The following is a 23,531-nucleotide window of genomic DNA, read 5'->3' on the forward strand; positions in this document are numbered from 1 at the left end:
GTGGGACAGATGCAAAACGAATAGGATAACCTGGGGAGAGGGTGATGGGGAGAAGTTCTTGGGAGTCAACCTGGGAATATGGTTTTCTGGCCTGCCTGCCTAAGAGCTCACATGTTTTCCCTGGAAGTTATGTGACGGGGGGGGTGGCCACAGCCCTATCTCTGGGGTTCCGGGGAAGTGTGTGACTCTTCTATGTATGTATGATGTCCCCAGGAGGTCCATATAGAATTACAGCTTTGTAGTGTGGAATACATTTTGCCTTGGTGAAATTCCATAATGATGTGATATCATTATCCCAAGACTTGATTTCTGCTGGTTTTCGATATTTTGGGTGTGATTTGATAGCTACTGAATAGATCATAGAGCAGGTTCCATTTTGAAACCATACCTTGGATACTGTGTCTAAATTGTGAGTCTGTGATTATGGACAGAAAATACCAGAGCATTTCCTACCTAACTCTTAAGTCAAAAGGCCCTGAATATCAGAGTAGGTAATTAGCAGAGCTCATATATAAGCCTTTCATTTGCCTTTTTCATACCAAAAGAATATGTTAGTTATCATTTATTTAGTAGCTACTATGTACCAGACACTATTTCTTTTTTTATTATAAATATCCTAAAAGTAGTTCTAAATATCTGCTAGTTATAGAATAAACCAAGATTTAGCAATTAAATAACTTGCTCCAATTTAAATTGCTAGTGAGTGGCAGAAATGAGATTAGAAATCAAAATGATCTCACTGCAAAACCTATGATGTTCCATGGCTTCTGTGGAATATCCAGAGCAAATTTGATTAAAACCATGAATTGAGTAGCTACCTTTTTTCCCTGTCACAGTGCTAAGCACTAAGAATACAGAGATAAAAAGTCAAGCCTGTCTTCAAGTAAATCACTCTTATTGTGGAGACAGTCGAATAAAGAGAAAATCAGCATGCAGTAAGATAAGCATTTTGAAAGAGAAATTCACAGTGCTAAACAAGAACCCAAGAGGTAGCTGTACCATATGGAAAAATTCAAGGAAGTTTTCTTGAGACTATTAAGCTGTGTTTTGGGTAGTAGTAAGAAAAAAAATAATACTTTGGCAGACAAAATTGCATATGCAAAGGCATATGCATATCACCATTGATATGATCTGTAATATTTGACGTATGGATGAAGTCATCCACATGCCTCTGAAAATGCATGGAACACTGGGAAATATCATTTCCCATTGCTAAAAAAGAGTTATTCAGGGGCGCCTGGGTGGCTCAGTCATTAAGTGTCTGCTTTCGGCTCAGGTCATGATCCCAGGGTCCTGGGATCGAGCCCTGCATCGGGCTCCTCTGTTCAGCAGGAAGGCTGCTTCTCCCTCTCCCATTCCCCCTGCTTGTGTTCCTTCTCTTGCTTTGTCTTTCTTTGTCAAATAAATAAACAAAAATCTTTAAAAAAAAAAGAGTTATTCATGTGCCAAGTTAAATAAATGAAGCAAGGATATTCTTCTCAACAGATGTGCTAAAACAAATAGATGCCCAAATAAACAATATAATTCTTGACCTCAAACTCACTCCAGGCCCAAAAATTTATTTGAGATAGCAGAGTCCTAGAACTAAAAGTTAAAACCATAAAACTTCTAGAAGAAAATATAGGACAAAAATCTTCACAAGTTTGGGTTAGGCAAAATTTTCTTAAACAGAATACAGAAATCATTGATCGTAATAAAATATAATTGATAAGACTTCATCAAAATTAAAAATGTGCATTCATAATAAAGTACCATTAAGAAAATAAGTTGGCGAGTAACAGACCATAAGAAAAAGTTTACAATGTATAAAATTGGACAAGGAAATTGTACCCAAAATATATAAAGAATACCTAGAAATCATAACAACAAAAACAAAGACAACAAAACGCAATTTTCAAAACAGGCCAAAAGCTTATGACTACAGATAAGTCACAAAGAAAATATATGAACTGACAATAAGCTTATGATAAGACATTACATTAGTCCTCAGGGAAATGCTACCTGAAAGCATAATAAAAAACCATTTAATATATTCTGGAATGGTTAACTTTTATAGAAAGACTGATAATGTCAAATGCAGTAGAGGAAGTGACACAACCCAAATTCTCACACACTGTTTGTAGAAATCACTTGGAAAACTCTTGGGTAATTCTTTTATGAAGTTAAGTATCCATATAGCCTATACCCCAACAATTCCAATCCTAGGTATGTACTCAAGAGAAACGAAAACATATATCCACACAAGACTTCTGCAAGACAGTTGAAAGTAGCTCTGCTCATAATAGGCTCAAATTAAAAATAACCATCAAGAAAATTTAGAGGGAGGCAAACCATTAGAGATACTGAACTCTGGGAAACAAACAGAATTGCTGGAGGGGAGGGGGCAAGGGGTGGGGTAACTGGGTGATGGGCACTGGGAAAGGCACCTGATGTAATGAGCACTGGGTATTACATGTAACTGATGAATCACTAAATTCTACCTCTGAAACTAATTAAAAAAAAAAAAAAGAAAATAGCCATCAAGAGGTATTTGAGTAAGCACATTGTAGCATATCACAAGAATGGAATATTCCTTAGCAACAAAATGAAGAAACTACTGATAAATACAACACTGTGGACCAATCTCAAAAATATGCTCTGCATAGGCAAAATAAATGAGACACCAAAGAACATATGCTATCAGGAGGTAATTAACTCTTTGGGGTACAGGATGGAGAAAAATGGAAAGGGTCAGGAGGAAACCTTCTGGGAAGGTGGAAATGCTCTATATTTTGATTTGGGTAGCCATTACACAGGTACATTCAATAGTCAAAACCCATCAAATTTAAGATCTTAGCAATATATTTTTGAAACTTATAGCTCAGTTTTAAAAAAGTGGTCTTCAGAAACCATCAGAACCCTCCTAAAATCATCCCTCTCAATTTCAGTGAACAATTGGGGAGAATGAAGAGGGAGACCAATTTTAAATTCTTCATCCAGAAAGAGTAGCATGTTGATAGGCTTTCCAGTTAGAATGTAAAATATGTTCTCAGTATTTGAATCCACTGGCTAGAGAAGCCAAGCCATGCATTTTGCTCTCCTGAAATAAGTGTTAGAAGTCGGAAATCAAAATCATTTAATGTGAAGAAAGCAGCTGAGATTTTAGAGGGCTTATACATTTGCATCCTAAGTCAGCAATGGTATGTGTGACTTCAGGTGAGTCCATGAACCATTCTGGAGCTCAGTTTCCACTGTGTGTGTGTGTGTGTGTGTGTGTGTGTGTGTGTGTGTGTGTGTGTGTGTGTGGTAGAGGGGATGTAATACCAGCGATGGGCAAATATTCTGTGATAGTGATATTATGAGAGATTGAGCACAAAGGAGAGTTTAATAGTAAAAGTCCAGAGAGACAAAAACTGACCTCTTTTAATTCTAAGATGCTTTAAGGCACTGACTGATCAAAAAACATTGTTAGCGTGAGCTGAAATTAGTAATCTGGAATTAAATTCCCCATATGAGGCTTGGATGTGTGGGACTGAGATGCCAGAGGCTCTTCAGTGGGAAAAGCAAGAAAAGAGAACTCTTTCTAAAGACCATGAATATCATAAATTAAAAATAATTAGAATCAGACTGACTGATTTTGAAATACTCATGTGTGTAGTTAGTATGTACATATTATGTATGAGTTGCACACTCTTTCTCTCTTTCTCTTATACCTCCCCACACACATTTTAAATATATACTCCATATCTAGATGCAGTCTTGTATGAAGAGTATTTGAAACCTGGGACCAGAGTAGGGTCAATTAGTATATTAGATATTCACAGGTGTGCTTGGCATAATAAGTACAGTAGGTCAAACATATAGGGGCAGTTTCCTAAAAAGAATGTGGAAAGATAACATTTTAAAGCATTAATCAGTGAGATTTGAATTTCATACCTATTAATAGTAGTTACCTGGGTTCTTATCATAAATCATGAATGATATGTCTCTTTTAAATGATGAATTTCAATACATTACCCTTGCATAACCTGTTGTAGGAACCTATGAATCTAAGTAGCATTTTGCTTTGGAAATATTCTCTGTTAGGAAGCTGAATGTATTATTTGGGTTGTATCATTAGTCCCCTCAATCAAAAGCTTTTCACTGTTCTCCAGTTTGTACTGAAGAAAGTTTTTAAAAGACCATTACATGGTTCACATTCCACTGAGTTTTGCAGGTCCAGGAGGATATCCCACACCAAGAAGTACCCATAATTTGTTTCAGAACATTTAATGGGCTACCCTGTTCAAATATGGCTAAGGGAAGTATAAGACAAACATTTATGCACATGATGCTTCACAGAGACCTGATATTTATGCATTCACTAGAACTTCCCAATGACTGTCAGATGACAGGGCAGGTATCCTTACCCCCATTTAACAGAGAAGGAAATTGAGGCTCAGAGGTTTGGTAATTTGACCAATGAAATCCAGGTATTAATAGGAATAATAGCAATTTCACGTTGGTCTTCTGATTTAGATTGTAAAGGACTTTTCACAGCACCAAATGATCTTTCTGACTTCTACCTTATTTCTAGAATCTTTTACAGTTCTTTTTGCCATAAAAGGCACAGAGCTTATCTTTTACATGAAGAGTAACAATGACTCATGTCCTTGATTTTGAGCTGCTAACCTTTAGCAGGATAGGAAAAGAGACCTCAGAATTTAAGACAAAGAGACCTGGAGGGAAAGTAGACTCAATACAAGTGAGCTTAGTTATCCCTAGCTAATGCTCTTTTAAAATAAATCAGCCAAAGGGATTTCTGGAGGGAAAAAAAGGAGAAACCATCACTCAGAGAAGATAAAAATCTTAATTGAAATCAGAAAACCTTCAAATATCTTTGTGTATAAATGTGTGTGCTGTAATAGTGAAAACTTAGAATCCTTCTGGGATTTTAAAAATTCTGGACAGTGTTTTACCAATCCTTTTTTTTTTTTTTAATTGGAGGAGGTGGGGCAGAGGAAGTTGTGGGGAATCAGTATCCCTGAGCCATCTATCCTCTGCTTCCTAAAAAGTCTTTCTGCAGAGCTTCCCCAGACTCACTGGAACCCAGGATCTTGAGGGAATGCAATGATTTGGCATTATAGCTAGGGAAATATGCTGTGGTTGCAGGAATCCAACCATCCCTTTGGAGGATGGAAATAAAGTTAGTTAAAATTCTTCAACTCCACACAATAAAGATAGAGATGAGGGTGGGAAGGAGAGATGGCTCTGCTATGATTCAGCTCACAACACCCTTTGAAGAAACAATTATAAAATGCAAATATAATGGTGATATCTTTAAATAGAGCCCATCCATGGAAGCTCCTACTCTCTTCTGTTCTCAAGCATCTGATTAAAAAGAGATACCTCCACAATAATAGTGGGGGACTTTAACACCCCCCTGACTGAAATGGACAGATCATCTAAGCAAAAGATCAACAAGGAAATAAAGACTTTAAATGACACACTGGACCAAATGGACTTCACAGACATATTCAGAACATTCCATCCCAAAGCAACGGAATACACATTCTTCTCTAGTGTCCATGGAACATTCTCCAGAATTGATCACATCCTAGGTCACAAATCAGGTCTCAATCGGTACCAAAGATTGGGATCATTCCCTGCATATTTTCAGACCACAATGCTTTGAAACTAGAACTCAACCACAAGAGGAAAGTCGGAAAGAACACAAATACATGGAGGCTAAAGAGCATCCTACTAATGAATGAATGGGTCAACCAAGAAATTAAAGAAGAATTAAAAAAATTCATGGAAACCAATGAAAATGAAAACACAACTGTTCAAAATCTTTGGGATACAGCAAAGGCAGTCCTGAGAGGAAAGTATATAGCAATACAAGCCTTTCTCAAGAAACGAGAAAGGTCTCAAATACACAACCTAACCCTACACCTAAAGGAGCTGGAGAAAGAACAGCAAATAAAGCCTAAACCCAGCAGGAGAAGAGAAATCATAAAGATCAGAGCAGAAATCAATGAACTAGAACCCAAAAGAACAGTAGAACAGATCAACGAAACTAGGAGCTGGTTCTTTGAAAGAATTAACAAGATTGATAAACCCCTGGCCAGACTTATCCAAAAGAAAAGAGAAAGGACCCAAATCAACAAAATCATGAATGAAAGAGGAGAGATCACAAGCAACACCAAAGAAATACAAACAATTATAAGAACATATTATGAGCAACTCTATGCCAGCAAATTAGATAACCTGGAAGAAATGGGTGCATTCCTAGAGATGTATCAACTACCAAAATTGAACCAGGAAGAAATAGAAAACCTGAACAGACCTATAACCACTAAGGAAATTGAAACAGTCATCAAAAATCTCCCAAGAAACAAAAGCCCAGGGCCAGATGGCTTCCCAGGGGAATTCTATCAGACATTTCAAGAAGAGTTAATACCTATTCTCCTGAAACTGTTCCAAAAAATAGAAATGGAAGGGAAACTTCCAAACTCATTTTAGGAGGCCAGCATTACCTTGATCCCAAAACCAGACAAAGACCCCATCAAAAAAGAGAATTACAGACCAATATCCTTGATGAACATGGATGCAAAAATTCTCACCAAAATACTAGCCAATAGGATCCAACAGTACATTAAAAGGATTATTCACCATGACCAAGTGGGATTTATCCCTGGGCTGCAAGGCTGGTTCAACATCCACAAATCAATCAACGTGATACAATACATTAACAAAAGAAAGAGCAAGAATCATATGATCCTCTCAATAGATGCAGAAAAAGCATTTGACAAAGTACAACATCCTTTCTTGATCAAAACTCTTCAGAGTATAGGGATAGAGGGTACATACCTCAATATCATAAAAGCCATCTATGAACAACCTACAGCGAATATCATTCTCAATGGGGAAAGGCTGAGAGCTTTTCCCCTAAGGTCAGGAACGCGGCAGGGATGTCCACTCTCACCACTGCTATTCAACATAGTATTAGAAGTCCTAGCCACAGCCATCAGACAACAAAAAGAAATCAAAGGCATCCAAATTGGCAAAGAGGAAGTCAAACTCTCACTCTTTGCAGATGATATGATACTTTATGTGGAAAACCCAAAAGACTCCACCCCAAAACTGCTAGAACTCATACAGGAATTCAGTCAAGTAGCAGAATATAAAATCAATGCACAGAAATCAGTGGCATTCCTATACACCAACAACAAGACAGAAGAGAGACAAATCAAGGAATCTATCCCATTTACAATTGCACCCAAAACCATTAGATATCTAGGAATAAATCTAACCAAAGAGGCAAAGGATCTGTACTCAGAAAACTATAAAATACTCTTGAAAGAAATTGAAGAAGACACAAAGAAATGGAAAAACGTTCCATGCTCATGGATTGGGAGAATCAACATTGTGAAGATGTCAATGCTACCTAGAGCAATCTACACATTCAATGCAATCCCCATCAAAATACCATCCACTTTTTTCAAAGAAATGGAACAAATAATCCTAAAATTTGTATGGAACCAGAAGAGACCCAGAATAGCCAGAGGAATACTGAAAAAGAAAAGCAAAGCTGGCGGCATCACAATTCCGGACTTCCAGCTCTATTACAAAGCTGTCATCATCAAGACAGTATGGTACTGGCACAAGGACAGACACATAGATCAATGGAACAGAATCGAGAGCCCAGAAATGGACCCTCAACTCTATGGTCAACTTATCTTTGACAAAGCAGGAAAGAATGTCCAATGGCAAAAAGACAGTCTCTTCAACAAATGGTGTTGGGAAAATTGGACAGCCACATGCAGAAGAATGAAACTGGACCATTTCCTTACACCACACACAAAAATAGACTCCAAATGGTTTAAAGACCTAAACGTGAGACAGGAGTCCATCAAAATCCTAAAGGAGAACACAGGTAGCAAACTTTTCGACCTTAGCTGCAGCAACTTCTTCCTAGAAACTTCGCCAAAGGCAAGGGTAGCCAGGGCAAAAATGAACTCTAAGGATTTCATCAAGATCAAAAGCTTTTGCACAGCAAAAGAAACAGTCCACAAAACCAAAAGACAACCGACAGAATGGGAGAAAATATTTGCAAACGACATATCAGATAAAGGGTTAGTATCCAAAATCTATAAAGAACTTATCCAATTCAACACCCAAAGAACAAATAATCCAATCAAGAAATGGGCAGAAGACATGAACAGACATTTCTCCAAAGAAGACATCCAAATGGCCAACAGGCACATGAAAAAGTGCTCAACATCGCTCAGCATCAGGGAAATCCAAATCAAAACTTCAATGAGATACCACCTCACACCCGTCAGAATGGCTAAAATTAACAAGTCAGGGAACGACAGATGTTGGCGGGGATGTGGAGAAAAGGGAACCCTCCTACACTGTTGGTGGGAATGCAAGCTGGTGCAACCACTCTGGAAAACAGTATGGAGGTTCCTCAAACAGTTGAAATTAGAGCTACCGTTTGATCCAGCAATTACACTACTGGGTATTTACCACAAAGATACAAATGTAGGGACCCGAAGGGGTACGTGTACCCCAATGTTTATAGCAGCAATGTCCACCATAGCCAAACTGTGGAAAGAGCCAAGATGCCCATCGACAGATGAATGGATAAAGAAGAGGTGGTATATATACACAATGGAATATTATGCAGCCATCAAAAGGAATGAGATCTTGCCATTTGCAACGACGTGGATGGAACTGGAGGGTGTTATGCTGAGTGAAATAAGTCAATCAGAGAAAGACATGTATCACATGACCTCACTGATATGAGGAATTCTTAATCTCAGGAAACAAACTGAGTGTTACTGGAGTGGTTGGGGGTGGGAGGGATGGGGTGGCTGGGTGATAGACATTGGGGAGGGTATGTGCTACAGTGAGCGCTGTGAATTGTGCAAGACTGTTGAATCACAGATCTGTACTTCTGAAACAAATAACGCAACATATTTTAAGAAAAAAGAAAAAGAAGAAGATAACAGGAGAGGAAGAAAATGGGAGTATGTCAGAGGGGGAGACGAACCATGAGAGATGATGGACTCTGAAAAACAAACTGAGGGTTCTAGAGGGGAGGGGGTAGGGGGATGGGTTAGCCTGGTGATGGTATTGAGGAGGGCACGTTCTGCATGGAGCACTGGGTGTTATGAACAAACAATGAATCATGGAACACTGCACCAAAAACTAATGATGTAATATATGGTGATTAACATAACAATAAAAAAATTAATAAAAAAAAGAGATACCTCCAGAGCAAAACCAATTAATGAAAAATTATTCAAATGATTCTCCAGCCAGAGGTATGGAAAGATGATACAGCCCAGGTGAGGAAACTTCCTAAATTTTCCCTGATGGTTCAATTTTTTAAAATGATAATTGGGGTGCCTGAGTGGCTCAGTGAGTTAAGCATCTGACTCCTGATTTTGGCTCAGGTCATGGTCTCAGGATCCTGGGATCAAGCCCCACATCAGGTTCTGCACTCAGAGCAGAGTCTGTTTGTCCTTCTCCCTCTGCTCCTCCCCTTGCTCACACTCTCTCTCCCTCAAATAAATAAGTAAATAAGATCTTAAAAAAAAATAAAATGATAATCATCACACTTACCCCCTCCATAAAAGCGTATCAGGATGTGAGATCCTTAGCTCTTAAAAGAAAATGTAGAGATTTCCAATTTTATCTCTGACATGTAAAGAACTTTGAACTTATCACTCACATCCTTACAAGAAAAAGCTGGGCAAACTGAAAACCAAATGACTTCTATGCAGTTACAAAGAAATGATTTTGCAGGGCAAATGACCAACCTGAAATCTAGAGAAAGAAGTGAATTCAAGAAGTCACAGCCAAGATCTGCTTACATAGAGCAGAAACCACTGAAGTCATAAATTGGTAGAAACACTTGAATGATAATCTCAATGAACTCTTGGAGGGTGAATGTGGCCTAACTTGAGTCTAAGAACCGCTTGGGTTGCTATCTTAGGTGGGGGGAAGGCTCCCACACTTTTGTGGAACTTGCCTCCAAGAATGTACAGGAATCTTCACATGGTGAAGGTCTAGAAAGATCCCTTCCTAGCTCTGGTAGGAGGAGAGAAAGAATAATCCTTGTGAAATGTGACTGGAGCCTTCCCTGAATGAAAAACTTTAATAGAACTCTGTCTTGAAGCCATGAGAGAAGTCATCCTGTCTAGACTACCCTTCACAACAAAGGGGAAGGAGGGACTCTAAGCAAAGAAACACTTCTGGAGGTGAGAGGCCAGAGAAGCAAGCTCATGGGAAGCCTGGGGTTGAAGTGGACATTGGTAGAACACTTCCCTTCCCCAAGACTTGCACCACAGAAACATGGCTCCAGCACCATAATAGCTGTACAGACTACATCTGCAATAAGTGCAAGATACAGACTCTCTTAGAGGAGGAGAATTCAAGGGAGCCAATGTCAAGAAGGGAGACAAAACAAGAGCACTAGAGGAATGTGAAGCCTCTGGCACCTACAGCTACAGAAACATTAGAAAATATCCAATTCCCAGTCAAATTAACATAATACTCCATGCTAAAGTCCTACTTATTTCAGTCCCTGTTACCGAATACATCATGTCCAGCTTTCAACAACTAATTACAAGGCAAACTAAAAAGCAGAAAAACAAAATCTGAAGAGGTTGTGCATCAAAACCCATCTCAGATGTGGTACAGATGCTGGAATTATAACACAGGGAATTTAAAATACTTATGATTCATATGTTAAGGACTCTAATGGAAAAAGTAGACCACATGAAAGAACAGATGAGTAAAATAAGCCAAGATAAAAATACTAAGAAAAATTCTAAGAAAGCTTTTGGCTTTCACCTCAGGGAGGCAAAGGTGCAACTTTCTTCGGTCGTCCAGAATCCGAGTTCATCCGACACCAGCCATCTCTGCCATGCCGCCTAAGTTCGACCCCAATGAGACCAAAGTCGTGTACCTGAGGTGCACTGGTGGCGAAGTCGGTGCCACGTCTGCCCTGGCCCCGAAGATCGGCCCGCTGGATCTGTCTCCAAAAAAAAGTTGGTAATGACATTGCCAAGGCAACCAGTGATTGGAAGGGTCTAAGGATTATGGTGAAACTGACCACTCACAACAGACAGGCCTAGATTGAAGTGGTACCTTCTGCCTCTGCCCTGATTATCAAAGCCCTCAAGGAACCACCAAGAGACAGAAAGAAGCAGAAAAACATTAAGCACAGTGGAAATATCACTTTTGATGAGATTGTCAATATTGCCCGACAGATGCAACACCAATCTTTAGCCAAAGAACTCTCTGGAACCATTAAAGAAATCCTGGGGACTGCCCAGTCTGTGGGCGGCCATGTTGATGGCCACCACCCTCATGACATCATAGATGACATCAACAGTGGTGCGGTGGAATGCCCAGCTAGTTTACTACAAAAGAAAATGTTTCAATAAAGGATCATTTGACAACCAAAAAAAAAAAAAAAAAAAAATTCTAAGAACAAATCAAAAGGAAAGGGTAGAAATAAAAAGAAAAAAAAAATACCACTGTAACATATATAAAGAATGTTTTTTATGGACTCACCCATTGGCTAGTCAAAGTTAAAGCAAAGAATCAATGAGTTTGAAGATGGAAGCTTCCCAAACTGAAATGGAAAGAGAAAAAAAAAAGTAGTGAAAAAAAGAAGAGAATATTCAATAGCAAAGGGAAACTTTCAAAAGATTTAACATACACGTGACTGTAATGCCAGAAGAAGAAAGAATGGAGCAGAAGAAACACATAAACTAATACTGATGAGGAACGTCCCAAAATTAATGATAGACACCAAATCACAGATCCAGAAAGCTTAGAGAACACCACGTGGAATAAATACCCAAAAAAGCTGTGCCTGTGCATATCATATTTAAACTACAAAACAAACAAACAAACAAAACAAAACAAAGAAGAGGATATTTTGAAGACAGCTTTGTGTGCAGAGGGGCACTTTATAGAGAAACATTAATAATAATGCATCAATATTGGTTTATGAATTGTGACAACTGTACCATACTAATGTAAAATGTATGGTACAAGCAGAAACTCGATGTGAGTTAGAAAGTATACTATCTTCATGGCAATGCTGCAAATTTGAAACTGTTTTAAAATAAAAAGTTTATTTTAAAAAAGAAAATACAGCATTTCAAATGGATATCTTTCTAATCATCACTGTCTTGTAATTATAACAACATTATGGACAAGCAACATCTCAACACTGCTCATATTTTTCTTCCTCTTATCACTTAGTAGATGGAAAGCATGTCATTTTAATTATCTGGTAAACACATCCCATCACATGGTCTTGGTTTGCAGAGAAGACAATGGCTGTGTGCAACATTTTAAGATTCTTTTAGGATAAGTTTTGACAGGCATATTTTAGAAAGTGAGTAATGAAAGAAGACCTTTAGGATCTCCAACGATGATTCATTCATTTTTAAAACAAGTACAAAAATGTCTAAACAGTTAAGTAACTTCCTCCCAATAAATCAAGTTTATCAGAACAAGGACCTTAACTCAGTTACAAACTTTCTTTTTCTGATCTTTTTTTCTTACTGATTTTGTTTAGTCAGTACTATTTACAATAAATTTAATTTGCTAAAAAGTGTTGACAGAATGTCCCATGACATCATAATATCATACCATCATGTATCCCGAATGAGGTAATTCAGTGTCAGAATCATCAGTAGATAATCAATCCACCTTGTTTACTGTGTGCTTGCCAAGAAATCAGGTAGGCAAGGTCAATCAGAAAAGTGGAAAACATACGAGTAAAAGTAGAACAAGATGTTTTAGTGTGACTAGAACCCATACCACAGGAAAAGTAGGGATTCCATGTGACTCAGTAGTCTCAGTGCAGGCTCAATTTATGACTGTTAACCCATTCTCTTATAAAAAAAGATCCCAATTTAAATAATAAATCATGCAGTTGTCCTTTGAAAGGGCCTCAAATGCTACCCTGGAGCTACATAAATCAATACGTGCCTATAGACCTATCCTAAATCACTGCACTCCCAGTCAAGCACTCTGGTCCTGAGACTTTATTCTTCCACTTCTTTCTTCAGATGTACTATGTAACATGTCTGCTCTGCTTAACACTATGTAGACACTTGACCTTACTCAAGTTACATAGACTCTGCGTGCCTGTTTCCTCATCTACAGATAATACCAATGTCTTCCTTATAAGGTTCCTATTAGGGTTAAACTTAAATGTGCCTACCAGATAGTAAGTATTCAATCAATTTAGCTATTATTTTTATTATTCTCAATAACTTTTGAAGTTTTGAATTTTAGGTCATTTTTCTGACTCCTAGTTTTTAACATCTAGTCTCATTAACTGAATTTCTCTAAAGCAGAGTTACAGATTTTGGAAGAAGGGATTTTTTTCCCCTACCATTTATTTCCCAAATGCTACTGAGCACCTCCTATGTTCCAGGCACTGTTCTGAGTGTTGAGACTACAACAGCAAATGAGACCAACAAACACCATGCTCTCATGGAGCTTTTTTAAAATGTAGAAGTTTTGGGCTAATCTGCCTTTGTGTGTATTAAAAAAAATGATGCCCCTTATTGCAGGACACATTTCCATGAGTCCACAACTTGGTAGGAAATCAGTGCCTTCTGATGAGATAAATGGTACTCCTTCCCTCCCCAAGGGCAATGCCATGCTGAGCATAGAGCTTAGTCTCTGGAACACAGGCTGGGTGTCAACCCTTTACACACTCTCCACTGAATTACTCTGTGTACAACACATGCTGTTATACTACCTGGTGGACAAAAAAAAAAAGAGAGAGAGAGAGAGAGAGAAAAGAAAAGAACAAATGAAGAAAGCATTGGATAGACCAGTTTGGTTTCCAGGGCAAGATCCTGGCTAGTGATGTAGACTCAGGAGTTGCTAAAAACAGATAATATTTAAGTCACAGGATTGAATGTCCTATGTCAGGACATATCTGGGGGTACTCTCACCATTAGAGGATCAACAGAGGAGAGGAGGAAGAGACAGAGAGGAACATCTAGGAAATTTCCATCAATAAAGAAGGGCTAGAAACCAGAAGATATGCTGGAAGGAGAGGGTGATAACAATGCTAGGGCTAAAAGCCAGAACCAGGTCAGCACTGTCTTAACACATGCATGTTAAGGAACTCGCCAGCTATACTAGAGACAGAAAGGATTCCTAAACAGTTGAAGCTCCTTCAAGTTACCTTATTCCCCTGATTTGTCTCTGAAAATAATGCTTTGGGAGTCAACGGTGACTGAGAATTTGCACGATTGGTGAACTCAACTTTATAATTACTGAAATATTTACATAAAAACATAATAGACAGGAATCCTCTCTACTTCCGGAGAATAGGGAAGACTTGCAAGGCTCCTGGGATGGAGTTCAGCCTTCACTGGGAAGACCCAACAGCAGAGAAAAATGGTGAAGGTAGCTCACAAGGGGGAGAATCGTTGTGGTAAATACAGGCTAGAGCTCTTGAGACCCAAGAGTCAAGAGCTGGACAGATCACATGATAAAAAAAAATGTTAAAGTGTTTCAGAAACAAACAGGGTTTTAGAGGGGAGGGTGGTGGGGGGATGGATTAGTCCGATGATGGGTATTAAGGAGGGCATGTATTGCATGGACCACTGGGTGTTATATGAAAAACAATGAATCATGGAACATTACATCAAAAACTAATGATGTACTGTATGGTGACTAACATAACATAATAAAATTAAATTAAATTAAAAAAAAGTTAAAGTGGCCAAAGCTAGACCAAAACAAAGAGAAAGAGTCCAAGGTCAAGAAACACACTGAATGAAAAGTGGAACAAGTTATCAACTAACAAGTAAAGCTTGCATAAGAACTATGAATAGCAGCCATGCCATAAAGAGCTGTCTGAGGCTGAGCAAGTTACAGAACCTCCTTGTCCTTAGTTTTCTCATCTGTGTGATGGGGAGAGAAACCACATATAACTCTTAAGGTTGCCCGGAGGTGTAAATGGAATAACGCACATAGAAGCTGGCCGGGTACTCAGCAGGTGCTCAAAACTTGTTAGCTCTCATTATTCATATTGCATTGCTTTGCCGACCTGCTAGTGCATGGTATGGAGAACTAACTAGAACAGGGAGAACTGGGAAAGAAAAAAAGGAATAATTTCAGGCTGGCCGAAAGGTGAGGGTTGAAGCATTTTAATCCAGACGTGTGCATACACATGTGTGCTCCTTCACTAAAGCTCCTGAGCGTCTGTGGATTGCCAACAGAATCCTCAACCCTCCCCTTCCCGAGAGACCTCCCTGCCGAATACAGAATGGTTTAGTTTATAGTGTAAGACATTAAGGTAGGACACATAAAGAGTGAGACAAAATCATCTTCCCTTCCAAATGAAACTGTGCTGGAAAACAGGTGTGGAGAGAGTATACAATTCCTCCAAGCAGTCTCTTTGAGGTGCTCAAACTGTCCGGCCTTTCTGTATTTGTTTATTACGTGTTAAGTGTAACTTTGCTTGTTCTTTCCAGATGTTTGGACGTCCATTAATTAGTACATCCTTTACAACATATTTGTGAATGCTTCTCACCAAGTGAAAGGGAAGGCTGGAATCCAGGTGGAAAGAAACTGCAATTAAGAAAACATAGACACACACACAAACACACACACACACACACACACACACACACACACAAAACACAACTCTCTTTAGGACAGCATGAGAGTGAGACAGGAAGGCAAGGGGAAAATATGAGTCCTGAGGAGCAGAGATCCAATGGGGCTCATTTTCTTTTTTTTTAAGATTTTATGTATTTATTTGAGAGACAGAGAGAGAGGGCTGTGGGGGATGGGCAGAGGGAGAGGGAGAGAGAATCTCGGGCAGACTCTGCTGAACATGGAGCCCGAGGTGGGGCTCAATCTCACAACCCTGGGATCATGACACGAGCCGAAACCAAGAGTTGGATGCTTAACTGACTGTGCACCCCACCCCCAGGCATCCCCAATAAGCTCATTTTCAAGCTCGCATGTCAACAAACATTTATCTGACAGGCAACTCCATGATCAAATTAATTCAGAAAATTAATTCAGGAGGAAAAGAAATCAGAGTAGAAAAGGAAGGCCTTTACCCTCTTGCATAAAATTGACCAAAATAAGACTCCTCAAAATCCATTATTTTTCTTGACCACCCTTTTCATTGTTTTGTCCTGGTAGGGGAGCCATCAAAGTAACTGGAAAATTCAGTGCAAAAAATGCAATATTGATTTTTTTTGAAAAATCGAATAATCTATTTGGTTGAGAGATGACTAAGCTGCCTCAGTACCCATCTGATGAAGCACAGAGTAGAAGCTGAAGGAAGTGTTTGGTTGCCTTTCCATAGAGACATTCCCTGTCTCCCAGCCCATCCCTCCCACCATCTTTCTTGGAGAACTGACCAGCCACAGTGGTCACACTGCCTCCTGGTAGATAGGAGGCCATCAATTCCTTTACAAAACAACGGTGCCGACCTCTCTTGGCTCCTGGATATCACGTAAAACTTTCATTAGTCACATTTTACCCACCTCTTTGGAGCCTGTATTTTTTTTTTTTTAATCTTTTCAGGTTAAGCCTCCCTTCCTCTGGTCAGTGGCACTGCCCTTTTTTTATGGACAAAGATGCAATGACATGCAAAAGGCCAGCCAGCACAACCTGGAAAATTTCTCATCTAGCCTAGGATATGTCTCTTGGAAAATTAATAATCCCTATAAAATATTATTCCCCAAATCCCAGTAACTAATTTTTAATTTTTAACGGGTCATTACACATTGAGCCAAAGCCACAATGTGAGACCATGGCTGGCAAAGATTACTTCAAGTTTCATCAGAATTAGTCATTACCATTTTAACATTTTACCTCTGGTTGTGTTTCTGAAAAGGAAGTGTCCACTGAATCTTAATAAAACACGCTATGTACTAAGGATCTACTATATAAAGGGATTATAATCAAACAAACAGGGAAAGGAAAGTTAAAGCTGTTTTTGTGACAGTTTGTGAGTGAGACAAGAAGAGAAGGGAGGGCTGGTGACATAGGGTTAAATACATGATTTCCCCCCAAACCCCACAGTAATAGTGCAGGCTTGGCATTATTAGTTCTGTGGACAGATAAGGAAGCTGAAGCTCAGAGAGATTAAGTCAGAGATCCAGGAGTGATATTTGGAGAGCTGTGAGCACTGGTTAAGAGCAGGGGCTTAGGCATCTGAAAATAAAAGGGTCAAATCTTGGCTTGGTCGCTATAAGAGCAACGGTGGAAGGGAGGGCTGGGGATTCAGTTTGACATGACAGTCTGGTACAAAGCATGGCGTTCATATGGCAGAGCACAGTGGGAGTGGGCATAAAGGGAAGAGACGTGAAAATATTGTGAGTTCAGAGGCCAGCCAACCCTCAGTTTCAGAATCCAAGCAGGGAAATTAAATAATTATACACGGACCACACTGTATCAGCTTTAGCACTGGGATTTATTTAGAGTGTGTGAGTCAGCTACCCTCATTGTTGGGGATTTGGGTAAATACAAAAATCAAGGACCCCAAACTTCGAACCCGGCCAGAATGTGGGAATAAACCTGGGAAGAACTGATCACTCCACTGGGTCGATCACAATGGTCTCCTGGCCATTTCACATGTATCTCCATCTAAACACAGGCGTGCATATACGCAAACACACTTTGCACAGTAGGTATGATAGTACTAGTGTTATAGACAGGAAAGGAGGAGATCAGCATACGTAGGTTGCTTGCTGTAGCACCATACCTAGGAAGAGCACGACTGGGATTTGAATCTAGATATGACTGACGCCAAAGCTCATGCCCTTATTATACATGCTGTCAGTCAGAGATTAGGGCCAACCAGATACTGGGTCAGTTGAGGCAGGTGTCAGCAATGAAGGAACCCATAGAAATATGACCAAGGATATCAGTAGTTTATAGGAAAAGAAATCAAAATGGCCATTGAGTGATGAAAATATGCTCAGTGTTATTAATCACCAGGGAAATGAAATTAATGCATTAAGGAGATACCACTTCTTGCCTACTAGATTGACTGAAAATTTGAATGTTTGATAACGTCAAGTGTTAGTAAGACTGTGAAAATGTGGATAATCTTGTACAATGCTAGTAGGAAGATCTACTTATTCAGCTATTTTGGAGAACAATCTGGCAATATCTATTAAAACTTAAAATATAAATAATCTTAACTCATCAATTCCACTTCTGGTATAGGCCCAAGAAATATTTGCTCAAAGATGTGTGCATGTGCACAAAGATACGTATATAAAGACATTTGCTGCAGCCTTGCTTGCAGTAAAAAAAAAAAAAAAAAAAAAAAAAAAACTCAAAAACAATCAAAATGTCCAAATAGGGGAAATAGGTAAGTCAAAATTGTGGTTGAATACACTGTAGAAGTTTAAAAATGAGTTAGATTTATGTGTAGTGGTGTAGGAAAATCTTTCAGATATATTATAAAAAAAAATTCCAGAACATCTTCACTCCCATAAGCGAACACAAATATACAAAATTCCCTACTTCTACCTACAAATATATATGCATCTAAAGGCACAGAAAAAGATAAGGAAGAATATGCACCAAATTAAAAATAATGGTTTATCTAGAAGGGGATATGAGAGGAGGTCAAGGGGAATTTTCCTTCATTAGATAAAGAAAAGTTGACTTGTCTGAAATTGTTTGAATTTTTAATGACATATATTCATATCCCACTTGAATAATTAAAGATAAATAAATATTTAAGCAAAACAAATGAATTGAAGTACATAAGATCAGAAGGAGCAAGGTAGGGTCATACCTCCAATGTTCTGGGCCAAGAAAGTAGGTGTTACTGCAGTAAGTAAAAGCAGGGAAGACAGGAGTTTCACCACCTTGCCCTAGGCCAAAGGCCTTCCTGGAATCAGGTAGGAAACACAGCTCTGATAGGATGGTGCTTTTTGATCCATTTATCCATTCCATTATTTCTTATTGCCCTGGTGACAGTGGTGGCAAGGGGCAGGGAGAGTTTTGATTTTTTTCATAAGGATTTATTTATTTTAGCGAGAGAGAGTGCATGTGTGAAAGAGGGGCAAGGACAGAGGGAGAGGGAGAGATTGAAATCTCCAGCAAACTCCCCACGGAGCACAGAGCCTGATGCAGGACTCGATCCCATGACTCTGAGATCATGACCTGAGCTGAAACCACCAGCCAGATGCTCAACCACCTGAGCTACCCAGATGCCCCAAGTTTTGATTTTTAAGAATATGTCAATGTTATGCTAGAAGAGTAAATTGGTACCAGCAGAAAAGAACCATATTTGTTCTGTACTCATGCAACACTTCAGGTTCACCCCAGGACCTGAGCAAAAGGGTAAGAGAGGGCCAAGCAGATGGTTCCAGCTTGATTTTTCCGTGAAAGGTATTTCAGAACTGGGAGGGAGTGAGGGTTTTTGGGTCTGGGAAAGCCCACTCGACTTCAGTGCCACAGGTGCCTCACAAGTATGCTCATGGGCAGAGAGGATAGAATGTTGCTTGCCACCCTTGTTGGCACTCCGAGAGAGGGGACCTATGGGCTGGCTCCTCCTTGGTTCTTGGAGGGACAGACCAAAAGAGCACTGGACAGTCCTCTGGACAAACATCTGGGGACAGGGTGGTCCCAAGTGGAGACAAGAGAAGGAACAGAGGCTGCTTTATGTCTTGTCTGTGCACTCAGCGTTGAAGTAGCATTGATGACAAATGTAGCCCTGGAAATGGACACTAGGGGAACTAGAAATAAATAGTTCCATTTAGTCTTTGAAAAAAAAGAGAGGAAAAAAAATAAAGAAAAAGCAAGTAAGAAAGGAAAAACAAGACCCAAATGGAACCATGAGCTTCTCGCGGTGCTGATTCTGAAGTGAAGAATCGCCAAGCCAGAGTGGACCATGGATCCGAAGCTGCCGGGGGTTAATCATGCCAGCCGCAACCAGCCATGAGGTGGGGGGCTGTACCCCCCAACACCTCTTTGTAGACAAAGCCAATTACCTCAAAATGACGGGAAATGATTAGTCATGTTAATTTAAAAATAATTTCCATTCCCACTCTTAAAAAGGTCAGACTGTCAACTCTATGGAAAATTGAGCCTCCATGCATTTTCATTTGATTTCATATTCAGAGTCTAATTAGTCACAATTTGTTGTTTGAAAGTGATCATTTTTTTGATATTGTCATTGCTTTTGATTGTGGTGCCTTCATTATCATGGCAGCATTGTCCTTAATGCTGTGACAGGGTGGTTTTTATTCTTCTGAACTCATGCAAGAAGGGGACGATGCTTCCTTGAGCACTAGGGATCAAATCCAGAAGCAGCACAGATGCCTGGAGTGGGAGGCAAAAGACAACTGTTCCCATGTCTGGATGACACGGCATTTGTATTTAAAAGGGGGAGGAAGGGACAAAAAATAAAGAAACTTTAGACTTTAGGATGTAAAAATGTAGACAATAACGCCTATCTCATCAATTGTCCAGAAAAAATAAATAACAAGCATCGCATGGCCTCGCCTAGGGCCTGGCCTTTAGGAAGCGGTCAACAAATGTTAGCGAGGAGAAGCCCCTTTGAGAAATAATCTATTTCCTCCTAACTGATGAGGGATCTAAATGATAGTATTAAAAATAACCTCAGAGCTTTAAATTTTACAACATTCCTTTACATGGATCGCATTACTTCAGCTTCCTGCTCGCTGATGAGATATGTCATGATGGAGAAATGATTTGCTCAGAGTCGCACAAGGAGTGAATGGGACAGCCAGACCACACAGATCCTGTTTTGCACTGCAACTAATTGTTTGTACTAAACTAATTTTTAGTGTTAGCACCCTTTACAACATACAACCCCTCTACAGAATGTCGGTTGCCCATGGTAATGGACCGCAAGCAGAAAGCACAATCACCTTTAGTATTCTCTCTGTTCTGTTTGGGGATCCGAGAACAGACCCCTTTATGTTAAAGGAAGGCTTGGAACAAAGGCCTCATCGCAGGTACCCACCCACCAAAACACCTGAGTAATCTATAAGCCAAATAATACAGCATCCAATCCCTCAGAGTCTGAGGAGGAATTTTGGAGGGCTTATCCTTATTACCTTTGAACCCCAAACTATTCCCATCTGGGACCTGAGTAAACAGGAGAAATGAACTGAATTCTTCACTTAATGCTAACATACTGTGCTCATGCTTGATATATATTGATGTGATTGTCCTGTGTGAGTGCACACATTGTCACTTAATGCAAACTTAAAAAAAATAGAATAAAGGCAAATAAAAGAGCACAGTTTTGATTCAATACAAAAAACAGCATGTCTTAATAGCACCCATCAACAGGGAAAGTCCATTCAATAATGCCAGTCAGAAGAGAAACCACTTAGGAAAGCAGCAGCGTGGTGGATTAAAAAGGATTTTTGTCAAATATAAAGGTCACTGAGGCAGTAAACTCCTTAAAGGGAAAGACAATGCATTTCACGCATGAGCCTGAAACAAGACATGTTGACCATACGAATGGATAATCCTGTCTGAGTGGAGGGGAGTTTCCAGGCCACGGCATGGTTGTGCATGTTGTACACTGCTGAAATATGGTTGTGCACTATTTCAATTCCCCAGCAAATATCGTGGGATAAGAACATCAAATCAGTTGGATTAAAGCAAGATGGTTTCTGGGATTTATTTGCCCTTCCCTCTTTGTAAGCAGATTTGTCTCTGATGGAACATATATAAAATAGTTGCATTAATTCTCCAGGTCCTTTGGTTGTATGCAGCATGAATAGTCTCTGGAAATAATTTATGAAAAAAAGAAATTTATAGGAATGGAAATGATTTAGTACATCTTTAGAGGATATGTTAGAACAACTAACTAATTTTCCTTACTGAGGCTTATTTCGTAGTTGAACTAGCAATTTGTTGGATTGAATTTGACAGTTAATGCACTCATTATGTTATCACTGTGTGGTCCTAACTAGAAAGCTTATCTTTCTTGGCTCTTGTATAAATAGCTGGCATAAGGAACACAGTGGTCTGTCTCATTTCTCAGGTAGTATGTGTTTTGCCAGCCTGTGGCTGTTAGCGCCTTGGGTGAATGACACATCTGTGTTCATATATCCTGCAAACACTTTTCCTCTGCCTAAGGAAATATTGGCAAAGGACCACCATTGCCTTATCCTTGTCACAGGGGTTTACTAAAAAGGGGCATGAACCAAAATGGAGTGACTAACACAGAAGGAATAAGAGGGAAAGCCGTGTGGGTACGTGTGGATGGGGCTGAGTCACATTCAGATACTTGTGTGTTCCTTTGTGGATATACACAGGCAGTCGGGAGAAAGGGACCACTTTACCCTAAACACTAGTTTGTGACCTAAGAGTAAAGAGCATATATTTCCTTGGCTCAGGGGTTGAGCTGAGCAACGCTCTATGTTCCCCTTAGCCACCTGTGCACCTACAAATTATGATTGAGTGTCTGGCCTCACGCTGGCCTGGCTCCATATTAATAATGGAAAATTCCCCAGTCTTCTCTCCAAACCACAGGTCTTAAAATTAGGCTGCAGGTCTTTTCAGGAGGGGATCTCTCTCCATGCAATTTATGTGAATCTATACATCTATGTGCGTTTGTGTTTATGATTACATATATTCTCCAAAAATGTAAAACACTTTCAGCAGTAACTTTCCACTTGCTACGTTTCCTTCAATCAAAATCAGGACATAGGGTCGCAGAGCAAAGGAAAGGGTGCTCACCCTCACTGTCCATGTAATACTGAATCCTCCAAGCCACCTTCTCCCAGAAGGACGCCCAAGTGCGTGTCTTTGCTGTTGTCCCAGATGTTGGCCTTCAAGTCTCTCTTCGCTGGGTTGGTGAAACTTTCTCCAGTTGCTCCAACTCCCCTTTCCCTTTTAAACTCTAGGAGAGAACAGCTCTTTATGCCCTTCCCACTTCCTCCACCAAAACAGCACTGATGCCCACAACCACAAGGATAAAACAACTTGCAAATGCATCAAGGAAATGAAACCAGAAACCGAAACGGGCTCTCGTAGACAAGGAGCAGGCCAAAACAGCTCAATATTTCATTCCGGTATTCTGTCTGTTTGAAGAGTTTCATGAGGATCTTGTTTATAATCCTATTGAAAATAAAGTGCTCAAAAATAAAAGCTGTTTGGTCTTTTCAAGCGAACTGTCTTTTGTTCGTGATGCATTAATAGAGCAATTTTTAAATAATGATTTCATTTTTTTTCCATGTGAAAGATGTTTGCTGCCATCCAAAGGAGGGGGGGCGGTCTTTATTTTCTAGCCTGAAACTCACATTCATTAGAACTACTTGCATCCAAGTAGTAGAGGTTTATTTGTTCAGCTGGAAATGGGACATTAACATTTTAAGAGGATGATGCATAAGCTTTTAGAGATAATATTCTCCCTGCCCTATTCCATTGCTGCTTTCTTTAAAAATGCAAAATACAACATATCTTTTTTCCTAAGAAATGATGAGTTTATAATAAACAGTTTATCACATTAGCATGATTTTTTTTGCAACCCCCTCCCC

The 23,531-nt window shown here is 39.5% G+C and overlaps 1 pseudogene; it reads left to right on the forward strand.

Moving 5' to 3' along the window:
* Positions 1–10,900: 10,900 nt before the first annotated feature.
* On the forward strand, positions 10,901–11,423 carry LOC118357075 (annotated as a pseudogene).
* The last annotated feature ends 12,108 nt before the right edge of the window (positions 11,424–23,531 follow it).

Source organism: Zalophus californianus, chromosome 6 (genome assembly GCF_009762305.2).
Source record: "Zalophus californianus isolate mZalCal1 chromosome 6, mZalCal1.pri.v2, whole genome shotgun sequence".
Taxonomy (NCBI): Eukaryota; Metazoa; Chordata; class Mammalia; order Carnivora; family Otariidae; genus Zalophus; species Zalophus californianus.